Genomic DNA, 7,782 nt, shown 5'->3' on the forward strand with positions numbered 1-7,782 from the left:
AGGATGTTATTTTGGCACCGTCCAATTGTGCCAAACCTTATCCAAAGCTTCTATGGAGTGTCCATGGTTACGAGAACATAAATTCATTCTTCAAAGTTATCAAGTTTCTAGAGGCACTCATATTCCAGGTCCTCAACTTCACCATCTAGTAGCTTGTTACAAGGTCCATAGAAATAAATTAAAGTGGTCAAAGATATTGTGCTGCTTGCTCTATATATATTAACTAAAGCAGCCCAAATGATTATATTGAATCGATCTTTGCACATAAGAATACCTTGACCCATTGGGTGAGTCTTCCCTTTTTTCAAGTCTATCTTTAAGGATTAGTCACCTTTGCATATGATTAGTCTATGAGAATACCTTAACCCCCCATTGGGTGACTCTTCCCTTTTTTTAAGTCTATCTTTAAAGACTAGTCACCTTTGCATTTGTAAATGTGATTAGTCTACGATAATACCATGACCCATTTGGGTGTCTTCCCCCTTACGAGAATACCTCGATCTTCCCCTTATCTTTTTAAGAATATCTTTAAATACTTGTCACCTTTTGTGTATGTAAATATGATTGGTTTCCCAATCATATTTACGTATATAAGTGTGATTAGTTTGCCAACAATCATGAACCAGCCTTGTGTCTCTCATGTAAGTCCTTCCAAGGATCATGGTGTATGACCCTTTTCCTTCAAATCCATCACCATGAATGAATGGTGGAAGCTCAATCAAAATGTCTTGATTTTCACAATGGCTTTGTTATGTTCCCATTGGAGCAAGCTTGACCATGAGACTGGTGCCTACTATAAGTGGTGGGCTTCCCTAAATCTCCCAAATATCTTGGTGCCTACTATAAGTGATGGACTTTCCTAAACCTCCCAAGTATCTTGGTGATTATGCTGACATTAGCATAATCACCATTATAACAAGCTTGACCATAAGATTGGTGCCTACTATAAGTGGTGGGCTTCCCCAAACCTCCCAACTATTATTAGCACCATCATCCAAGATTGTAGAGACCTAATTTCCTTTGTAAATGACAAATATCATGGAATTTCTTACTTTTTAAATAGTGATGCAACTTGTAAACACTTTAGGCATCCTTTAGATTTGGGTATGGAAGGAGACTACTAAATGTGGCATGGCTCATGGCATGGCTCATATTTTTCTAGCTACTCTACTACATGGGATTTTAAGTTCCCATTCATCCAATCCAATAAGTTTCTCTGAATTGGAGAATTTCTTTTTAAAAGATACCTTATTAGGACTTGATTTTGAGGACAAGAAGAACTCAAGAGAAAGAGGCTGCATGGCCATCTCTACATGTCTAGATGCTACATCTTCAACGCGCATTGCTACGCAACGGAATAGGCCTAGTAGACAATCTCCAAGATAAGGATGTAGAAGTTGTCCACCCAAACCAAGAGATAGTGGACATATCATCCAAAGCCTCAATGGGCTAAAGGTCCACTAGCATTAGCTAGAGTCCTAGTTAAGGACATGAGCATAGATAAGTTGGTAAAAAAATTGTTAAACCGTTTAGGCCATAGTAGTGGCCGAGCTAGAAAGTCTTAAATTATTTAGGCCAATGGTAGTGGTAGGCCCTACCCCAAGGATAAACTCAAGGCCCACCCCACCTAGGACACCCACACTTGAGATATGTTTTGGTGCACAATTATTTGCCAAAATCATTCAAGCATAAAGTGTCCAATGATGAGACTAGACATTAATAGTTTAGTACCATGGAACTATGATACAACCATTATTAGTACCAAGGAAATCTGACACCACACCCTATGATCCTAATTCCAAGGTAACCACTAGCCCTACCATCCATACTAAATGATTCTCAACTGACACATAAGCTAGTGCCCACCTATTAGAACCCATACCAAGAAGTATGTATAGACCACCACCAATGCCATGCCCACCTTTGGTATTACCACCCCAACCAATTCCTCTAGGAACTGCACACCAGTACAACAATACTCAATGACATTGCTAGTGGACTCTAAGAGCCTAGGATAGTAGAGCATGAGTCATATGAGCAATAAAATTTATATGGATAACTAGAACAACCCCCAACCACCATTTATTTTTCCTCCTTGTTCAAAGCTATGGTGTAACAAAGGCCGAGATACTTTAATAACATGTATGCTACCTCTTTAATGTTTTCATTATAAGGGCCTACACCTTGTTGCTGAGTGTTCTTATAGTGTCACTATCACACCAAGTATCCCAACTCCATCCCCCTAAATCTAATGTCAAACCTAATGTTATTCCATATGGAGTTACGTGTGTTACAAATGTAGATTCAATTATGCTTTCAAGAATTGTCCCAATATAGTGACAAGTGTCATCCACTTTTATAACTCTTAAATTCTTACAAGGTGGACTTATTCATATAGTATCTCTTAATGCCATCATAATAAGGCTCTAGACTAAGATAAACTAGTTGCCAAGGAAACATCCAAGGTAGCTAAGAAGCAAAAACCTCAGGCTTCAATCTCAAATCCAACAATCTTAAAGAGCCTAAGATGCAAACCCCAAAGGCTATAGTAGTCCATGAAAAGGCTAAAGGACCAAAAGTAGACCAGAAATAGTGGTCCAAAAGAAGAAAATCTCAAAAAGCATGCAAAAACACACATGATCAATTATTAAAACAAGGGTAACGATGTTGTGACCATTGAAAGTGGTCTAGACCATAGCTCTAAAGTTGCCTCCCTCACAAAAGACAAATGAGTGATCTCCTATTCAAACTAGCTCTTCCCAAAGAGAAGAAATCCATTGGCTACACAAAACTTCTAAAGAAACTCAAAGAATACACCCCAACCTCCTTTTGGAGAAAGAGCAAATGAAATAAGCCCAAGAGCTTGTAAGGAAGGTGCAAGCTAAACTAGAGAAAATAAAACAAGCCCAAGAGATAAACTAGAGTAAATGAAACAAGCCCAAAGGAAGGTGCATGCTAAACTAGAGAAAATGAAACAAGCCCAAGAGATTATAAGGAAGGTGTAGGCTAAACTAGAGCTAGTACTTGAGAAAGTGGTTGAGTACAAACCACTAACTTCACTTGAGTAGATTCATGACCCCATTCTAGAGCTAATCATAGAGCTGATGAGGGAAACTCAGTGTGCCTACCAAATGCCTTAACCAAAATCGTAACCATTCTTATGAGGCCATAAAAAGAGCCAATTTTAGAGCCTCTACATTTGGCCAGATTTTGCATTACTAAATGTAGTGAAGGAGGGCTTAGTAGGAGATGAAAATTGTCCTTCCATGGGTCATCATAGTCACCAAAAGATTTTCCTCGATGTGTACTAATCCTTCCCTAGGAGGCAACATCTCTGATGGGATGCCATTCTTAGGAGGCCATAAAAGAGCCAATTCCAGAGCCTCTGCCTCTGGCCAAACTTTGCATTACTAAATGTAGTGAAGGAGGGCTTGGTATAGGAGGTGAAAGTTGTCCTTGCATGGGTCATCATAGTCACCAAATATTTTCCCTAATGTGATAGGTCATGACTTTATTTTCATCCTTTAGAGACATTGCCTGTCAGGGAAGGATTAGTACACATCCCCCACATATTCACAGGTCCAAGCCTACCTTTGAGTGAGTATGAGCCAAGTGAGTGCGAATATGGCACAAGGGACATAGCATGCCTTGCAACCTTCTTATCTTGATTGGATGTTTGAGTCCTAATAAGTTCTCTTTCATTGTAGGCCTTTTTTATCCTTGGAAGTTTGAGTCCTGTGATAAGTTTTCTTTCATAAGGAAACTCTCAACTTTGGAGAGACTTATCTATCAACAGCCCACATATAGACCCCTTGCAACAGCCGAACCATATCTTCTTTTGTGGTCGAAGGGATATTTATGGCTCCCTCCAAAGGAAGATGAAATAGCTTGGTCGCATACTTTCGGGCAAAAATATATGAGCCCGATGATGTGGCTATCTTTACCACACCATTATTTTGCAACTCGATCAATTGCTCATGAACATTAGGGTAATTGCCAATGTGGCTCCACAGAGAGATGCAAAGAGGCCTAATTTTTCTAACTAGTGATGCTTAAGAGTTGTGTTGACATCTATAATTACTATGACTTTTACAAACTTGACATAGGAACTTAAATACTTTTTGAAGAATAATTCAAAAACTCACATATACATCAAGAACTAAACTATAGAATTGAACGAAATTAACAAGATTGATCATAAAATAAAATAAAAATATGAGATAGAATAGACATTACCTTCAACACACTATTGGGTGAAATCTCCCCCCCTAAGAAGTGTCGGCATCCTCCCACTTCCTAGGTACTTATGTCTTTATTCACAAAAATAGCCCGCATGCCAAAAATAGTCGCACGCTCTTGGATGGGCTTGCCCTTTACGTAAAACAAGAGTTACTTTTACCAAAAGCTTAAATAAATCCTTCATATCCAAATCACTAAAGAAAAATACATATAAACCCGCAAAAGGCTAATTCACGTGCGACCAAATTAATAGGTACATGCCCATGTATAGAAAAAAAAGGCAGCTAACAAAATAAAAATATCTCAAAGTAAATACCACGAACAAAATACCAAAATCATTGGCTTTCCCCTGCCAAAGCCAAAATACCACGACCAAATTACCAAAAACATTGGCTTTCCCGCGAAAGCCAAAATGCTAAAGGGAAAACCTTCTCGGTAATTACTCACACCAAATCACTACCATCATGTCCCAGTAGCCATATCGGCTTATGAGCACAAAGCTCATCAATCTCACCAATCTACAAGTTGTCCATTCAAACACATTACACATTAGCAACACCTGCTAAATTACACAACAACACATAAGAATTATTAGTTCCAGCCATCCCTAAATTCATGTCCTATACATGGAATATTTGGAATCACCCAAGTGCCATGCTTTTAACATAGTGGTAATTAGGTATCCCCCAATTATCCATAGAGGGAGGGATGTACAAGCCGTAACATCCCTCCCGCCTGGGATAGCAACTATCCTCAACAGTTGCATTATATCAAGTGGCTTGAAGGCAACCTTATGGTCATAATTTTCCAATTAACATACAAGTCTAAAGAAAAGTCTCTAATAAGTTTTGCTCTTAATGTCACATGATGGAAAATTATCCCAATTGTTCCACCATATTTTGGTTTTAGAAAGGTCTTAACTTATGCTTTTGCAAAGGAAATAAAGGTATACATATACATAAGCTGGTTAACAGCGTTACATGAAAATTATGGTTAAGATTTTGGGCCACTTATAGGTTTACTCCACAAGCTTTAATTTCGAGCAAGAATAAAAGCTTGAAACAGTTTAAATAAACAAGTCTTTTTAAATTACCAACTCTAGAAGATAGATTTAATAGCTATGAATAGCTATGCTTTAAGCTTAACTAATTTAAAAGGATAAAACTAGGAGGTGGCCAGTGCAAGACAAAAGATAATGCTTACCCCCGTTTAATATATATATATATATGATGTAAAAAAACTTGTTTCATAAGCTTAATAATATAAGTTTACAGCATTGGTAGTAAAAGCTTATAGTTTCAAGCTTAATACTACAAAGTTTAAACTTTTATTAGAAAAGCTTATAAGCTTTTTCTAATAATAAGTTTTTTAAAAGGTTTTAAAGCTTATAAGGAATAAAGGATTATTAAGACAAAAGAAAAAGGTTTTTCTTCATGGTGTCTAAAAAAAGCTTATATTATTAAAGCTTTTAAACAAAGCTTTCTCCACGGCTTGAAGACAAACTTGCTATAGCGCATATAGAGCTTTAACTAAAACTTTTTAAATAAAGACTCTCCATGCTTGTAAGAGAGCTTGCCCGCTAGCACTTTTTTAATATAGTTTTTGTAATCCACACACACTCTTAACTTTCCATTTTTCATGGGGACTATCATAATTGGTGAGACCTAATATGGGTAGATGAAATCCACTTTTAACTTCTCAATCTCTTCTTTGACTTATCAAGCATAATTTAGATTAATTTGGTACCCCTACCGAATTGGAACTACATCTTCCTTGAGATTGATTTTTGTGTTGATAAAAACAAGAGCTAATACCCTTCATGTCTGTATAGCTCTAGATGAATACATGCTTACTTCCAGATAGCAATTCCTATATTTTTTTAATCTCCATTCATATGTATAGCGCTTGTGCCTAGTAGCTCAGTGGGGCAGAGAACTCAATCTGATCAGTATGACCACCTTCCATGTCATGACCACCACCTTGGTACTACACATGTGAAGATGGCGGGCTGTAACCACCAGAGTAGTTGTTTGCCAAAATAAAGAAAACCAAGCTTAAAAGGATGGCACAAGGCAAGCAGTGCAAGGAGAGAGAATGCCAAGTGAAGATTGTAGAAGAGTATGGTTTTAGTCTCGTGTCTAGCTCAGTTGTGAGCTTGTACTAGTTCTAGAAGTAATAAAAGAGCAATGTTGCTTTTCCCTTCATCTCTATGTAATCTCTGCAATGTGTTGGATAGTAATGTTGTATCTCTGTCTTAAGAAACATGTTGTGTACTTGAGAGAGAAGAGTAAGAGTGAGAGAATTATGTGATGTGTGAGAGCAAAGCATGAGTGTGTGAAATTCCGAATTCGTGCGATGTTATGAGTGCCTTGCACCGTTCCAACCAGGAAGATAGTGTGAAAACTTCCACAACACCACACGAGCAAGAGGGAGTCTCAGGGTTCAATAATAATCTACCAAGAGCTAGAAGCTATGCACAATCCACGTCTAGGAAGCCTAAGAAGGGCAGAGCAACAAAATCTGGAAGAACAACCACAGCAACAAAACGCCTAGAAAAGGTTCAAGGGAGCCATATCATCATTAGCCAAAAACTTCCCAGTGTTCTCAGGAGAGAAAGGGGAAGATGCAGATTTGCATGTAAGGAGGTTTGAGCAATTCTAGAAAGTAGCCAGACCTCGAGATGTGGAAGAGTAAGAGCTGAGTGAAATCTGTAGAGATGCTTTCATGAACACCTTCAAAGACAGAGCCACGGAGTGGGTATCAAGATACCAAGACAACCATTTCCAGACTTATGAAGAGGTCATGACTGCTTTTCTATGGAGATCGCAAGATAAAGTCTACAACTCAACTATGTGATCAAATGAGAGAAATCTAATAAGAAGACATGGATGTGGAGGCCTATGCAACAAAACTGCTAAGCTTGAGGTAGAGAGTGGTGGAACAAACCTGACCCTCGATGCAAATAGTTACAGCTTTATTTGTTTAAGGGCTTAAGCTAGACATCCATGCAGTGGTCACAACACAAAGCAGGTCGAAACTGAAGAGGAATTTGAGGAACTGGTTGAGTTGGCCAGAATGGCAGATAAAAGAAGCCAAGAAATAGGGCAAAAGAGGAATCCTGAGAAAACTGCCACAACTGAGAAGGATGATTCAAGCAACACCTCATAGGACACCCCAGTGGTAGTGAAAGATCCCTGCCCCCTCCGCGCAACGAATTCGGGATTGCTAGCAATGGAAGTAGCACTTCTTGCATAGGTCAGAGCCTCTCACTTGGGGCCTCGCCCACATATCCGGACAAGAGACTAATCCCTTGGTTCTTCCAAAACCGAACCAACAAAAACTTCCCTCGCCCAGAAAGCATGGGCGATTCTTCCAGGATATTTTTATTCTAACGTAGTCAAGGTCATCACTAACCAAACTGATCCGACCGAACCGTAAGTCACATGGTCAGATCAAGGAAAAGACTTGCACTTGGATCACAGATTAATGCTTTTGTCCTCATCGAGAGGCACAGTCGTTGATTCTTTTCCATAGAACAAGGAC

The sequence above is a fragment of the Cibotium barometz genome, chromosome 45 (genome assembly GCF_041138505.1).
Source record: "Cibotium barometz isolate CiBa-2024 chromosome 45, ASM4113850v1, whole genome shotgun sequence".
Classification (NCBI taxonomy): domain Eukaryota; kingdom Viridiplantae; phylum Streptophyta; class Polypodiopsida; order Cyatheales; family Cibotiaceae; genus Cibotium; species Cibotium barometz.